This window comes from Neophocaena asiaeorientalis, unplaced genomic scaffold (genome assembly GCF_003031525.2).
Source record: "Neophocaena asiaeorientalis asiaeorientalis breed wild unplaced genomic scaffold, Neophocaena_asiaeorientalis_V1.1 scaffold118, whole genome shotgun sequence".
NCBI lineage: Eukaryota > Metazoa > Chordata > Mammalia > Artiodactyla > Phocoenidae > Neophocaena > Neophocaena asiaeorientalis.
This window is the reverse complement of record NW_020175528.1, coordinates 3,133,448-3,142,105: the sequence shown is the minus strand read 5'-3', so window position 1 is coordinate 3,142,105 and position 8,658 is coordinate 3,133,448. Positions and strand designations below refer to the sequence as shown.

The 8,658-nt window shown below is 44.0% G+C and overlaps 1 protein-coding gene across 1 annotated transcript in view; it reads right to left on the bottom strand.

The window, feature by feature from the left end:
* The window catches only part of PLS1 (plastin 1), a 115,370-nt gene extending 106,912 nt beyond the window's left edge, over positions 1 to 8,458 (bottom strand). Inside the window, exon 1 of the mRNA XM_024769114.1 lies at positions 8,397 to 8,458. The gene's annotated coding sequence lies outside the window, so the exon portion shown is untranslated. The remainder of the gene's footprint in view (positions 1 to 8,396) is intronic.
* Between the last annotated feature and the right edge of the window lie 200 nt (positions 8,459 to 8,658).

Below are 8,658 nucleotides of genomic sequence, written 5' to 3'. Positions count from 1 at the left end.
AAAAAAAAAAAAAAAAAAAAAAAAAAAAAAAATCTTTTGGGGATGATGGAAAAGAAATCTTGTCTTGATTATAGTGGAGATTTCACAGGAGACTCCAACTGTCAAAACTAAATTGTACACTTTAAATTTATTAAATGTATTTTATATAAATTATTTCCCCATAAAGGTAAAGAAAAAAATGGTGGGTTTTTTTTGGCTGCGTTGGGGCTTCGCTGCTGCCTGTGGGCTTTCTCTAGTTGAGGCGGGCGGGGGCTACTCTTTGTTGCGGTGCGCGGGCTTCTCAGTGCGGTGGCTACTCTTGTTGCGGAGCACGGGCTCTAGGCGCGTGGGCTTCAGTTGTTGTGGCGCGTGGGCTTAATTGCTCCGCAGCATGTGGGATCTTCCTGGACCAGGGATCGAACCCACGTCCCCTACATTGGCAGGCGGGTTCTTAACCACTGTGCCACCAGGGAAGTCCGCAAGATACTTGTTAAAAGAAAAAAATATCCCAGGAAAACAAGAAAAACTGCCATGAACAAACCAGAAAGGTTGAGAAAAGACAAAATACAGAGAGGATCATATCTCAGAGAACAAAGATGGAAGGAACGTTCAGCTCAAATCATACAGAGGAGGAGGCTAAGGCAAAGGATGGAGCAGCTGGGGTAAGGGCGTGCAAACTCAGCTAACAGATCAAGAAATGGAAGGAGGGCACTGAGGCACTGGTCAGAGAGTAACTGGGGAAAGAGATTTAGAGCAGCTAGGCTAGTCAACACCTTTTTCCTCCGCAGCCGGGTCTAAACTGTGGTCCTGGTAGCTACGGACTTCCAGGAAGAACACGAGTCTCCCATTCCTGGAGGGTGAGCTGCCAATACATCCTGGCCTCTCGAGTACTGTTCCTTACCCCAAATTGGCAAAGGATGGCTACAGTGAATAAAAAGGTAAAATGAACAGAGATTCTAAAATACAAAATTGTTAAATCAACACTACTTCAATAAAAATAAATAAACAAAATAAAATACAAAATTGAACAGATAACTAAACATTATATCATACATTTGAGGAAAAAACAACTATGAGAGAAGCACCATCTCTACAACAGTAGAGAAAACAGAACTAGGCAACCATCAGATGACATTTGGAAAGTATAATTAATACCTTCAAATAATCATGAGATGTCGCAAGTACAGAAATTTTGACCAGATAGTTGGGAATTTAATACTTTGGTGACTGAGATAAAGAACCAAATGGATGATCCAGGTTTCAGAAAAGATGCAGATGATGAGCAGGTAGGGACTGGAAGATCAAGCTGAGGAATTATTTCAGGATGAAGTCAGCCTAACAGGCAATGGGGGGGGAAACGGCTTCAGGGCATAGAAAGATGATCTGGGGCAGTTTACTACATTCTTTATCCTCCCTCCACACCCTGCCCATCCTTAGTTGAAAAAAATAAACTCATGTACAACATTAACTGAAACAGATGGGAAACAGGAAAACAGCTGTGGAGTGTGGCAAAGACTGATTGTCCTCAAATATTTTTTCATCTGTGCTGTACTTATGAAAACGATGATACATCAAAATAATGGGAGGGCTTCCCTGGTGGCGCAGTGGTTGAGAGTCCGCCTGCTGATGCAGGGAACACGGGTTTGTGTCCCGGTCTAGGAAGATCCCACATGCCGCGGAGCGGCTGGGCCCGTGAGCCATGGCCGCTGAGCCTGCGTGTCCGGAGCCTGTGCTCCGCAATGGGAGAGGTCACAGCAGTGAGAGGCCCGCGTACCACACACAAAAATAATAATAATAATAATAATAATGGGAAAGCGATGGACTAGTCGATAAAACATTAACCAGACACTGTGGATTGCCCTAACTTGCTTCTTGAATCCCTTCCTGGAAAGCCAAAAACTACATTTCCCAGATTTACTTGTAGGTATAGTTCCAGATATGATTTAGGTTTCATCAGGTCATGTAAGACTTTGGTTGAAAATTGAATCGCATGAGGAGAGAGGGAAAGCATGATCCTCTTCTGGCAGCTTCCTGATCCTGTCAGAGTTAGCAACTGCCTTTACGGTAATTTGGGGAGTTCTTGGATTCTCATGATGAAGTCTGTTTCTCCCAATGATTCCATATATTATCTGCATCTCGTAATAAACCTCTTTATTCTTAAACTAGCAAAAGGGACTTTGATACTGACAAATGCATGTTCCATCTGGGAAACACATTGTCTTACTTGAAAATGATCAGTAAATAAATGAGAAAATGAATACTAGGAAACTCAAATACACAAATCTTAGTAAAAAGTACAAAAGAACACTTGTAACCTTGAGGTTAACCTTCTTAGGCAAGACTCAAAACCCAGAAGCCGTAAGGGAAGATATGGACAGATCTGATACAACAAAAATTAAAATTTCTGTATGACAAGAAGCAACTGACAAAGAGAAAATATTTTCAGAGTATCTATCAGAAAAGGGTTAATGTCCATAATATATTAAAATGCTCCTATAAATCAATAAAAAGATAAAACCAAAATAAAACTCATAAAGTCCTGAGTAGGTAATTAACAGAAAACAAAATCCAAATGATTAATAGACATATGAGTAGATGCTTGAGCTTGTTGGTAAGTAGACAAATGCGTATATATATATATATATATACCTTACTCCAAATCAATCAAATCAGAATCTCTGGGAATGCCCAGATACTTTTTATTTTTTATATTATTTTATAATTTTTTCTTCCAGTTTTATTGAGATATAGTTGACATACAGCACTGTATAGGTTTAGGGTGTACAGAATAAAGATTTGACTAACATACCTCATGAAATGTTTATTATAATAAGTTTAGTGAACATCCATCATCTCACAGATACAAAATTAAAGGAATAAAAACAAAATTTGTTTTCTTGTGATGAGAACTCAGGATTTATTCTCTTAACAACTTTCATATGTAACATATAGCAGTTAATTATATTTATCATGTTTTACATTACATCCCTAGTACTTACTTATAACTGGAGATTTGTAACTTTTGACCACCTTCATCCAATCCCTCCTCCCCCAACCCTTCTCCTCTGGTAACCACAAATCTGATCTCTTTTTCTATGTTTGTTTATTTTTGAAGTATAACTGACCTAAAACACTATATTAGTTCCTGTTACACAACATAGTGAGTTGGTATTTCTATATATTTCAAAATGATCACCACAATAAATCTAGTTATGATACATAACCATACAAGGATGTTACATAGTCATAGACTATATATCCCACACTACACATAGCCATATGTATGTGATTATTTTAAGTTGCTGACCCCTTAAGTTCAAAGGTATTTTAACAAGGCTGCATTTTTTTCTCCCCACCCCACACTTACTGTTTTCGACATCATATTTTACAATCTGTGTGTGTGTGTGTATCCCTTCACTACTTATCGTGGATATAGATGATTTTACTGCTTTTGTCTTTTAACCTTCCTACTAGCTTTATACATGGTGGATTTACTACTTTTATTGTATATTTGCCTTTGAGCTTTATCCTTTCATAATTTTCACGTTTCTAGTTGTGGTCTTTTTTGCTCAGCAAAGTCCCTTTAACATTTTTTGTAAAGTTGGTTTGGTGGTTCTGAACTCTTAGCTTTTGGCTTGTCTGTAAAACTTTTGATCTCTCCATCAAATCTGAATGAAAGCCTTGCCAGCTTGAGTTTTTTTTTTTTAAATAAATTTATGTATTTATTTATTTATTTTTGGCTGCATTGGGTCTTCATTGCTGCACGCAGGCTTTCTCTATTTGTGGTGAGCGGGGGCTACTCTTCGTTGCAGTGCGCAGGCTTCTCATTGCAGTGGGTTCTCTTGCTGTGGACCACGGGTGCTAGGGGGGTGGGCTTCAGTAGTTGTGGCTCACGAGCACTAGAGCACAGTCTCAGTAGTTGTGGCGCACGGGCTTAGTTGCTCTGTGGCATGTGGGATCTTCCTGGACCAGGGCTCAAACCCATGTCCCCTGCATTGGCAGGCAGATTCTTAACCACTGCGCCACCAGGGAAGTCCCAGCTTGAGTATTCTTGATTGTAGGTTTTTTCCTTTTATCGCTTTAAATATATCATGCTACTCCATTCTGGCCTGCAGAGTTTCTGCTGAAAAGTCAGTTGATAGGCTGATGGGAGTTCCCTTGTAGATAACTTGTGGCTTTTCCCTTGCTGCTTTTAATATTCTCTCTGTATCTTTAATTTTTGTCATTTTAATTACAATGTGTCTTGGTGTGGTCCCACTTGGGTTGATCCTGTTTGGGTCTCTCTGTGCTTCTTGGACCTGGTTGTCTGTTTCCTAACTTCTGTTAGGGAAGTTTTCAACTATTATGTCTTCAAGTATGTTTTCTGTCCCTTTCTCTCTCCTCCTTCTGGGTTCTCTGTAATGTGAATGTTAGTATGCTTGATGCTGTCTCAGAGGTCTCTTAAACTGTTCTCATTTCTTTTTTTTTTTCTTTTTTCTGTTCAGCTTCAGTGATTTCTACTACTCTGTCTTCCAGCTTGCTAATCTGTTCCTCTGTATTATCTAATCTACTGTTGCTTCCTTCTAGTATACTTTTCATTTCAGTTATTGTATTCTTCATCTCTCTATGTTCTTTATATTTTTTAACTCTGTTAAAAACTTCTCATGGGGGCTTCCCTGGTGGCGCAGTAGTTGAGAATCTGCCTGCCAATGCAGGGGACACGGGTTTGAGCCCTGGTCCGGGAAGATCCCACATGCCGCAGAACAACTGGGCCCGTGAGCCACAACTACTGAGCCTGTGCGTCTGGAGCCTGTGCTCCGCAACAAGAGAGGCTGTGATAATGAGAGGCCCGCGCACCACGATGAAGAGTGGCCCCCACTTGCCACAACTAGAGAAAGCCCTTGCACAGAAACGAAGACCCAACACAGCCAAAAATAAATATACATTAAAAAAAAACAAAACTGTTTTTTAAAAAAAAAAAGAGCCCATAGTGGCCTCTGAAAAAAAAAAAAAAAAACTTCTCCTGTCTCACTCTGTTCATCCAGTATTCTCCCTAGTTTTTTGAACATCTTTATGATCATTACCTTGAACCGTCTATCAGGTAGATTGCCTATCTCCACTTAGTTCTTCTTCTGGGATTTTACCTTCTTCCTTCATTTAGAACATATTCCTCTGTTGCCTCTGTTTGCCAAATTGGCTGCTTTTATTTCTATGTATCTGGGAGGTTGGTTATGTTTCCTGACCTTGGAGAAGTGGCCTTTTGTACGAGATGTCCTATGTATCCCAACAACACACTGCCCTCCGGCCACCAGACCTATATATTCTAGGGGTGCTCCCCATTTGGGCTGCATGGGCCCTTCTGTTGTGGAGGGCTGACTACTGTGGGCGGTCTGTTAGGCATGGCTGGTCCCTGGTCTGGTTGGTTGCCAGGTCCTGCCTTGTGCAGAGGCTGCTGGCTCTGGGGCCCTGGTGGGTCTGGGAGCTAGTGCTGACCCACTGGTGGGCAGGGTCAGGTTCTGGAGTATGAGATTACAGGGTTGTAGGTCCTGGATCTAGTATTGGCCTGCTGGTGGGTGAGGCCAGTTCCTGATATAGGGTGTCCCAAAGCTGGTGTTGGCCCACTGGTGAGTGTGGCTGGATCCCAGGGCAGCTGGCTGAAGGGTACAATGTGTCTCAAAGCTGGTATCGGCTTGCTGGTGGGCAGGGTCAGTGTCCGGGTGGGGGATGTCCTAGGGCTGGTGTTAGTTTGCTCGTGGGCTGGACTGGGACCCAGAGGGTCCTGGGGCTGGTGCTGGCCTGCAGGATGGTGGGTAGGGTGCAGGGCTGTAGTCGTCCTAGGACTGGTGTCCACCCACTGGTGAGTAAGGGTGGGTCCTAGGGCTAGTACCAGCCCACTGGTGGGCAAAGTTGCATCCTGGGGTCTCTGGTTGTAGGGCTTGGGGGTCCTGGAGCTGGTGTTTTGGCCCACAGTGGGTGGGGCTGGAGCCCAAGGGGTCCTAGGGCTGGTGCTTACCCACTGGTGTGCTAGGCTGGTCCTTGGGCTAGTGCCAGCCCCTCGGTGGATGGAGCCAGATCCCAGGGTCTCTGGCTCTAGGGCTGTGGGGTCCCAGGGCTAGTGCTGGTGCACTCTCCCGGGCCCTCTGCTGTGTGGGGTTGGGTTAGGGTGTCTATGGGCTCAAGGGGTCTTAGGGCAGCAAGCCTGCTGGTAGTGAGGCTGTGTCTCCATCCAGTTAGTTGCTCGTCCTGAGGTTTTCCAGTACTGGTGCCAAACGGCTGGTGGGCAGGGCTAGGCACTAGTGCTAATAAGCTAGAGTGAGGACTTCAAAATGGCATTTGCCAGCTCCAGTGTCCATGGGGTAGATGGTGCTCCCCAAAATGGCTACTACCAGTGCCTTTGTCCCAAGGATGAGCTCCAGCTGCTCCTGCCTCTCTGAGAGGCTCTCTAAGATCAGCAGGTGGGTCTGACCCAGGCTTGTTTCAAATTATTGCTTCTGCCCTGGGTCCTGGAGCGTGTGAGATTTTATGTGCCCCCTTTAAGAGTAGAGTCTCTATTTCCCCCAGCCCTCTAGCTCTCCCGCACTTGCCTTCAAAGCCAAACTTTCTGAGGTCCCTCTTCCTGGTGCAGGACCCCCAGGATGAGGAGCCCAATGTGGAGCTCAAACCCCTCGCTCCTTGGGGAGAGCCTCTGCAGTTGTGATTATCCTCCAGTTTGTGGGCTGTCCACCTGGGTCTTGACTATACCGTCTTTCTGCCCCTCTTACCCATCTCACGGTGGTTCCTTCTTTATATCTTTAGTTGTAGAAGATCTTTTCTGCTAGTCTGCCAGTCTTTCTCATCAATAGTTGCTCTGTAAATAATTATGATTTGGGGGACTTCCCTGGTGGCACAGTGATTAAGAATCTGCCTGCCAGTGCAGGTGACACGGGTTCGAGCCCCGGTCTGTGAAGATCCCACATGCTGCGGAGCAACTAAGCCTGTGCGCCACAACTACTGAGCCTGTGCTCCAGATCCCACGAACCACAACTACTGAGCCCGTGAGCCACAACTACTGAAGCCCACGCATCTAGAGCCCATGCTCCGCAACAAAAGGCCACCGCAATGAGAAGCCCATGCACCGCAACGAAGAGTAGCCCCCACTCGCCGCAACAAAGAGTAGCCCCCACTCGCCACAACTAGAGAAAACCCGCGCACAGCAACGAAGACCCAACGCAACCAAAAATAAATATAAAAAAATAAATTATAATTTTGATGTGCCTGTGAGAGGAGGTGAGCTCAAGGTCTTCCTACTCCGCCATCTTGGACCCTAATGAGGCTCCATCATCACCCAGATACTTTTAAAAAGCTTCCCACTCGTTGGGCCTCCCTGGTGGCGCAGTGGTTGGGAGTCCGCCTACCGATGCTAGGGTACACGGGTTCATGCCCCGGTCCGGAAAGATCCCACACGCCGCGGAGTGGCTGGGCCCGTGAGCCATGGCCGCTGAGCCTGCGCGTCCCGAGCCTGTGCTCCGCCACGGAAGAGGCCACAACAGTGAGAGGCCCGCATACCGCAAAAGAAAGCTTCCCACTCACATAATTTCAATGCATAGTCAAGGTTAAGAAATGCTACTCTATAACAGTGCTAACTCAAAGTGTGGTCCATGGACAAGCAGCATCAGCACTACCTAAGAGCTTGTTAAAATGCAAGTTATTGCCTTCTCTTTCAGACCCATTGAATCCGAATGGGCTGGGGCTCAGAAATCTGTTTTAGTAAGCCCTCCAGGTGATTCTGCTGCATGCTCAGGTTCGAGAACTCAGAAACCTCTCCTCAAGCTTTATTTACATTACAGAGCTACTGGGAGGATAACAGCAGATGAAACAGATGAAAGGATTTTGAGAAAAGTAAAAAAATGGTTGCAAATGCAAATAATCATTACCATTTAAACACATTTGATATAAGCTTAGGGTCATGCTTGAGACCTTAGCAATGTAAGTGCCAATAATTCATTACTGAGATAGAAATCTCCTGGACACATGCAAAGGTACTCCATGTCATTTCTGAATTGTATCCAAATACAATGGAGTTCTTCTCCAAAATACAGCCTTAGCAGATGTGAAACTGCCACATGGATAGGAAGACAAATAGCTTTACATTTAAGTTTCTTCAATATTTTAAGTTCCTCTATGACAACTAGGTGTTTTTTGATAATGGGCTTTTTCAGTGTTTCTACTAAATAAATGGGTTTAATAGAATTAAATTAATTCATTAATGCAGTTTGGCTGTACAGGATCATTTGTTCTGCTTTATTAAGTTTCAAAATGTTGACTTGTGGTTATGTTGGTCTGTTATTTGAGGCTTTAGCCAATGAAAACCATTAGACATGTGCCCCTTTTTACGCACTAATCTGACAATATTCAATACACAGTCAAGCTACTGAAGCAGGGTAATTGCATAATCATACCTGGGTTTTGAAAAGGTGCTCTGTCTGCCATGTAGAACAATTCCAAACAACACTGGCATCATCTAGGAGCAAAGTTTTAAAAACTATTAAAAATGGAAATTATTAAATAATAAAAAATAAATAACTTTTAAAATTATTAAAAATGAGGGACTTCCCTGGTGGTCTAGTGATAAAGAATCCGCCTTCCAATGCAGGGGATGCAGGTTCGATCCCTGGTGGGGGAACTAAGATCCCACATGCCGCAGGGCAACTAAGCCTGCGC